Raw genomic sequence first — 8,102 nt, 5'->3', positions numbered from 1 at the left:
TGAATTTTTTTGACAGATATCGAATTCTGAACATGGCGATGCATGGTTATAGCGCTGGAACGCATGGTTATTGCGCTGACCACACTCCCAGGCGTAGTGCCCCGGGCCGCGGCAGAGCTGGCACTGAACGCGGTTATCGCCGCGGTCGCCGTAGTCACCGCGATCACCACGGCGATTGCCGCCAAAGTCGCCTTGTTGGCGCGAGCCGCCGCCACCGCGGTTTCCGCGATCGCCACCACGAGAGTTGTTGTTGTAGCCGCCGCGATCTCCAGAGTTGCCGCAGCCCTTGCCGTGGTAGTTGCCCTTGCCCCGATTGGAGTTGTTGTGTTGCCGGCGGAGTCACGAGCGACGTAGTTGACGGAGGAGCCGCCATGCTGAAGATGAAGACGAGCAGCGTTGTATTCGCGGCGCCGGTCGAAGGAGATCGCGTGGGAGTAGAACTCTCCAAGCGTCATGCCCTTGGGACGAGTGGTGTACGCGGTGATGAGAGGCTCGTAGTCATTGTCGAGGCCCGTGATGACGGCGGTGATGATGTCCTCGTCGCGCATGGGGCGGCCGACAGCTGCAAGCTGATCGGCGTTGGCGTGGATCTTGGCGAAGTAGTCCGCCATGGAAAGGGTTCCTTTCCTGAAGACCGCCATGTCCATCTTGATCTGGACGATGCTGGCACGGCAATGGATGGTGTACATCTCCTCGACGTGCAACTAGATGGCACGAGAGGTCTCCAACTATGCAGTACTTCATCAGAAATAGAGGCGAGGAGGTAGCTGAGGACGATCTGATCCTGGCGGAACCAGGTGGCATACTCCGGATTGGGGGCGCACACTCCCTTGTCATCGGGATCCAGAAGCTTGGAGGGAGCTGGCAGAGTGCCATCGACGTAGCCCGTGGCGCCAGCGATGCGAAGAGGGGGAAGAACTTGCGCCTTCCAGATGAGAAAATTGGAGGTGGTTAGCTTTGCGGTGACAAGGCTAGCGGAGGGAGAGGGGACGGCAGAGGCCGGCGGCCCATTGAAGGCGGCGGGCAGGGAGAGCGTGGTGAGGGCGGCGGAAGAAGAAGCGGAAGCTGTAGGGGAGCCCATGATGCAATCACGTGGGTAGGCCCGATACCATGTGAAACAAGAGAAAGGGAGATTGGATCGGCGCACCTAACATGGTGGCCTTGGGATGTATTTATATGGGTGCACTAGGGCATAGATTACAGATAGTTACAGGAGATATAGGAGATAAACACAAGTACTAACAGATCTCCTATATCCTAACAATATACAGCTTAACAGCAGAAACTGAATTTCTTGGCAGATATCGAATTCTGAACATGGCGATGCTAATGTGCCCGGACACGACTTGCTGCATTTTGCTGGGATATTTTTTGAACAAAATTCAGATCTTATCCCACAATGCCGTAATAATAGTACTTGTTTCTGCACATTACATTGTTCTTCTGCACATTCACACGACGAGATTTTGCTTCTCTTGTTACATTCACGGACACTGAAAACGTTGCAGGGTCAGTAAAATGTATGTTTTTGGATTATTTTGTTTCTTTTTGTGAAAGGGGGGCAAACCACGGTGTCTGAAATGTATATCTCGCGTACAAGACGAATTCAACTAATCTTGCATGAAAATAAGAGAAGAAGAGAAAGATGGAATTACTGATTGTCACGATTTCATCCCAATTGAACAGTCTTCAGCGGAAGGATTATTGCAGCAGACCAACCGGGGATGTAGCTCAGATGGTAGAGCGCTCGCTTAGCATGCGAGAGGTATGGGGATCGATACCCCACTTCTCCATTGAGTTTTTTTTTTCTTTATTTTTCATGTAAAATCCAAACTAATTCGGTACTGAGTGTGAAGAAATACTATTTTACCCCACTGCTCCATTTTTCCTCTTTATTTATCAGAATGAATAAGGTAAAATCAAAACTAATTCAGTTCTGAGTGTGAAGAAATATTATCTTCATTTTACTTTATTAATAAACATTTGTCAAAAAGGGGATGTAGCTCAGATGGTAGAGCGCTCGCTTAGCATGCGAGAGGTATGGGGATCGATACCCCACTTCTCCATTGTCCTTTTTTTCGATTTTCTTTTTTGCAATTCTCTGTAACAAAAACTATCTTGATTCTTGACTTCACTCTTGCAAACTCCAAATCTCCCAAACATGCGAAAAATCCTTCTAGACATAAAAGGAAAAACAAAAAATGAGCACAAATATATGTTTTCTGCAAGCCAAAGCAGTGCAACAATAATCACCCACTTTTCCATTTCTTTTTGCACAAATATATGTCACCATCATGATTCCATAAACAGCTCTTATCAGGATCGATCCCCCACTTCTCCATTTCTTTTTACAGATCTGAATATACTGTGAAAAAGCACTCTTTGTTTTACTTTCACAGACTCATAAACAACTCTTATCAGTAGTCAACTTCTCCATTTGTTGTTATTTTGCATACTCATAAACAGCTCTTTCGCAGACTCGTAAACGTTGACAATGGCCACTGCTTGAACGTTGCCAGCTGCATCTCTGTGCAAACATGCGAAAAATCCTTCTAGACATAAAAGGAAAAACAAAAAATGAGCACAAATATATGTTTTCTGCAAGCCAAAGCAGTGCAACAATAATCACCCACTTTTCCATTTCTTTTTGCACAAATATATGTCACCATCATGATTCCATAAACAGCTCTTATTAGGATCGATCCCCCACTTCTCCATTTCTTTTTGCAGATCTAAATATACTGTGAAAAAGCACTCTTTGTTTTACTTTCACAGACTCATAAACAACTCTTATCAGTAGTCAACTTCTCCATTTGTTGTTATTTTGCATACTCATAAACAGCTCTTTCGCAGACTCGTAAACGTTGACAATGGCCACTGCTTGAACGTTGCCAGCTGCATCTCTGTGCAAACATGCGAAAAATCCTTCTAGACATAAAAGAAAAACAAAAAATGAGCACAAATATATGTTTTCTGCAAGCCAAAGCAGTGCAACAATAATCACCCACTTTTCCATTTCTTTTTGCACAAATATATGTCACCATCATGATTCCATAAACAGCTCTTATCAGGATCGATCCCCCACTTCTCCATTTCTTTTTGCAGACCTGAATATACTGTGAAAAAACACTCTTTGTTTTACTTTCACAGACTCATAAACAACTCTTATCAGTAGTCAACTTCTCCATTTGTTGTTATTTTGCATACTCATAAACAGCTCTTTCGTAGGCTCGTAAACGTTGACAATGGCCACTGCTTGAACGTTGCCAGCTGCATCTCTGTGCAAACATGCGAAAAATCCTTCTAGACATAAAAGGAAAAACAAAAAATGAGCACAAATATATGTTTTCCGCAAGCCAAAGCAGTGCAACAATAATCACCCACTTTTCCATTTCTTTTTGCACAAATATATGTCACCATCATGATTCCATAAACAGCTCTTATCAGGATTGATCCCCCACTTCTCCATTTCTTTTTGCAGATCTGAATATACTGTGAAAAAGCACTCTTTGTTTTACTTTCACAGACTCATAAACAACTCTTATCAGTAGTCAACTTCTCCATTTGTTGTTATTTTGCATACTCATAAACAGCTCTTTCGCAGACTCGTAAACGTTGACAATGGCCACTGCTTGAACGTTGCCAGCTGCATCTCTGTGCAAACATGCGAAAAATCCTTCTAGACATAAAAGGAAAAACAAAAAATGAGCACAAATATATGTTTTCTGCAAGCCAAAGCAGTGCAACAATAATCACCCACTTTTCCATTTCTTTTTGCACAAATATATGTCACCATCATGATTCCATAAACAGCTCTTATCAGGATCGATCCCCCACTTCTCCATTTCTTTTTGCAGATCTGAATATACTGTGAAAAAGCACTCTTTGTTTTACTTTCACAGACTCATAAACAACTCTTATCAGTAGTCAACTTCTCCATTTGTTGTTATTTTGCATACTCATAAACAGCTCTTTCGCAGACTCGTAAATGTTGACAATGGTCACTGCTTGAACGTTGTCAGCTGCATCTCTGTGCAAACATGCGAAAAATCCTTCTAGACATAAAAGGAAAAACAAAAAATGAGCACAAATATATGTTTTCTGCAAGCCAAAGCAGTGCAACAGTAATCACCCACTTTTCCATTTCTTTTTGCACAAATGTATGTCACCATCATGATTCCATAAACAACTCTTATCAGGATCGATCCCCCACTTCTCCATTTCTTTTTGCAGATCTGAATATACTTTGAAAAAGCACTCTGTGTTTTACTTTCACAGACTCATAAACAACTCTTATCAGTAGTCAACTTCTCCATTTGTTGTTATTTTGCATACTCATAAACAGCTCTTTCGCAGACTCGTAAACGTTGACAATGGCCACTGCTTGAACGTTGCCAGCTGCATCTCTGTGCAAACATGCGAAAAATCCTTCTAGACATAAAAGGAAAAACAAAAAATGAGCACAAATATATGTTTTCTGCAAGCCAAAGCAGTGCAACAATAATCACCCACTTTTCCATTTCTTTTTGCACAAATATATGTCACCATCATGATTCCATAAACAGCTCTTATCAGGATCGATCCCCCACTTCTCCATTTCTTTTTGCAGATCTAAATATACTGTGAAAAAGCACTCTTTGTTTTACTTTCACAGACTCATAAACAACTCTTATCAGTAGTCAACTTCTCCATTTGTTGTTATTTTGCATACTCATAAACAGCTCTTTCGCAGACTCGTAAACATTGACAATGGCCACTGCTTGAACGTTGCCAGCTGCATCTCTGTGCAAACATGCGAAAAATCCTTCTAGACATAAAAGGAAAAACAAAAAATGAGCACAAATATATGTTTTCTGCAAGCCAAAGCAGTGCAACAATAATCACCCACTTTTCCATTTCTTTTTGCACAAATATATGTCACCATCATGATTCCATAAACAGCTCTTATCAGGATCGATCCCCCACTTCTCCATTTCTTTTTGCAGATCTGAATATACTGTGAAAAAACACTCTTTGTTTTACTTTCACAGACTCATAAACAACTCTTATCAGTAGTCAACTTCTCCATTTGTTGTTATTTTGCATACTCATAAACAGCTCTTTCGCAGACTCGTAAACGTTGACAATGGCCACTGCTTGAACGTTGCCAGCTGCATCTCTGTGCAAACATGCGAAAAATCTTTCTAGACATAAAAGGAAAAACAAAAAATGAGCACAAATATATGTTTTCTGGAAGCCAAAGCAGTGCAACAATAATCACCCACTTTTCCATTTCTTTTTGCACAAATATATGTCACCATCATGATTCCATAAACAACTATTATCAGGATCGGTCCCCCACTTCTCCATTTCTTTTTGCAGATCTAAATATACTGTGAAAAAGTACTCTTTGTTTTACTTTCACAGACTCATAAACAACTCTTATCAGTAGTCAACTTCTCCATTTGTTGTTATTTTGCATACTCATAAACAGCTCTTTCGCAGACTCGTAAACGTTGACAATGGCCACTGCTTGAACGTTGCCAGCTGCATCTCTGTGCAAACATGCGAAAAATCCTTCTAGACATAAAAGGAAAAACAAAAAATGAGCACAAATATATGTTTTCTGCAAGCCAAAGCAGTGCAACAATAATCACCCACTTTTCCATTTCTTTTTGCACAAATATGTGTCACCATCATGATTCCATAAACAGCTCTTATCAGGATCGATCCCCCACTTCTCCATTTCTTTTTGCAGATCTGAATATACTGTGAAAAAACACTCTTTGTTTTACTTTCACAGACTCATAAACAACTCTTATCAGTAGTCAACTTCTCCATTTGTTGTTATTTTGCATACTCATAAAGAGCTCTTTCGCAGGCTCGTAAACGTTGACAATGGCCACTGCTTGAACGTTGCCAGCTGCATCTTTGTGCAAACATGCGAAAAATCCTTCTAGACATAAAAGGAAAAACAAAAAATGAGCACAAATATATGTTTCTGCAAGCCAAAGCAGTGCAACAATAATCACCCACTTTTCCATTTCTTTTTTCACAAATATATGTCACCATCATGATTCCATAAACAGCTTTTATCAGGATCGATCCCCCACTTCTCCATTTCTTTTTGCAGATCTGAATATACTGTGAAAAAACACTCTTTGTTTTACTTTCACAGACTCATAAACAACTCTTATCAGTAGTCAACTTCTCCATTTGTTGTTATTTTGCATACTCATAAACAGCTCTTTCGCAGACTCGTAAACGTTGACAATGGCCACTGCTTGAACGTTGCCAGCTGCATCTCTGTGCAAACATGCGAAAAATCCTTCTAGACATAAAAGGAAAAACAAAAAATGAGCACAAATATATGTTTTCTGCAAGCCAAAGCAGTGCAACAATAATCACCCACTTTTCCATTTCTTTTTGCACAAATATATGTCACCATCATGATTCCATAAACAACTCTTATCAGGATCGATCCCCCACTTCTCCATTTCTTTTTGCAGATCTGAATATACTGTGAAAAAGCACTCTGTGTTTTACTTTCACAGACTCATAAACAACTCTTATCAGTAGTCAACTTCTCCATTTGTTGTTATTTTGCATACTCATAAACAGCTCTTTCGCAGACTCGTAAACGTTGACAATGGCCACTGCTTGAACGTTGCCAGCTGCATCTCTGTGCAAACATGCGAAAAATCCTTCTAGACATAAAAGGAAAAACAAAAAATGAGGACAAATATATGTTTTCTGCAAGCCAAAGCAGTGCAACAATAATCACCCACTTTTCCATTTCTTTTTGCACAAATATATGTCACCATCATGATTCCATAAACAGCTCTTATCAGGATCGATCCCCCACTTCTCCATTTCTTTTTGCAGATCTGAATATACTGTGAAAAAACACTCTTTGTTTTACTTTCACAGACTCATAAACAACTCTTATCAGTAGTCAACTTCTCCATTTGTTGTTATTTTGCATACTCATAAACAGCTCTTTCGCAGACTCGTAAACATTGACAATGGCCACTGCTTGAACGTTGCCAGCTGCATCTCTGTGCAAACATGCGAAAAATCCTTCTAGACATAAAAGGAAAAACAAAAAATGAGCACAAATATATGTTTTCTGCAAGCCAAAGCAGTGCAACAATAATCACCCACTTTTCCATTTCTTTTTGCACAAATATATGTCACCATCATGATTCCATAAACAACTCTTATCAGGATCGGTCCCCCACTTCTCCATTTCTTTTTGCAGATCTAAATATACTGTGAAAAAGCACTCTTTGTTTTACTTTCACAGACTCATAAACAACTCTTATCAGTAGTCAACTTCTCCATTTGTTGTTATTTTGCATACTCATAAACAGCTCTTTCGCAGACTCGTAAACGTTGACAATGGCCACTGCTTGAACGTTGCCAGCTGCATCTCTGTGCAAACATGCGAAAAATCCTTCTAGACATAAAAGGAAAAACAAAAAATGAGCACAAATATATGTTTTCTGCAAGCCAAAGCAGTGCAACAATAATCACCCACTTTTCCATTTCTTTTTGCACAAATATATGTCACCATCATGATTCCATAAACAGCTCTTATCAGGATCGATCCCCCACTTCTCCATTTCTTTTTGCAGATCTGAATATACTGTGAAAAAGCACTCTTTGTTTTACTTTCACAGACTCATAAACAACTCTTATCAGTAGTCAACTTCTCCATTTGTTGTTATTTTGCATACTCATAAACAGCTCTTTCGCAGACTCGTAAATGTTGACAATGGTCACTGCTTGAACGTTGTCAGCTGCATCTCTGTGCAAACATGCGAAAAATCCTTCTAGACATAAAAGGAAAAACAAAAAATAAGCACAAATATATGTTTTCTGCAAGCCAAAGCAGTGCAACAGTAATCACCCACTTTTCCATTTCTTTTTGCACAAATGTATGTCACCATCATGATTCCATAAACAACTCTTATCAGGATCGATCCCCCACTTCTCCATTTCTTTTTGCAGATCTAAATATACTGTGAAAAAGCACTCTTTGTTTTACTTTCACAGACTCATAAACAACTCTTATCAGTAGTCAACTTCTCCATTTGTTGTTATTTTGCATACTCATAAAC

The 8,102-nt window shown here is 40.2% G+C and overlaps 2 non-coding genes across 2 annotated transcripts; both read left to right on the top strand.

The window, feature by feature from the left end:
* Positions 1 to 1,720: 1,720 nt before the first annotated feature.
* TRNAA-AGC lies at positions 1,721 to 1,793 on the top strand. The gene has a single exon. It is a non-coding gene; the product is annotated as a tRNA-Ala (tRNA).
* Positions 1,794 to 1,993: 200 nt separating this feature from the next.
* On the top strand, positions 1,994 to 2,066 carry TRNAA-AGC. Its single transcript has one exon. It is a non-coding gene; the product is annotated as a tRNA-Ala (tRNA).
* Positions 2,067 to 8,102: the final 6,036 nt, after the last annotated feature.

Source organism: Triticum dicoccoides, chromosome 4A (assembly GCF_002162155.2).
Source record: "Triticum dicoccoides isolate Atlit2015 ecotype Zavitan chromosome 4A, WEW_v2.0, whole genome shotgun sequence".
Lineage (NCBI taxonomy): Eukaryota > Viridiplantae > Streptophyta > Magnoliopsida > Poales > Poaceae > Triticum > Triticum dicoccoides.
Note: the sequence above shows the minus strand (reverse complement) of the source record. Positions and strands in the feature narration are given on the sequence as shown.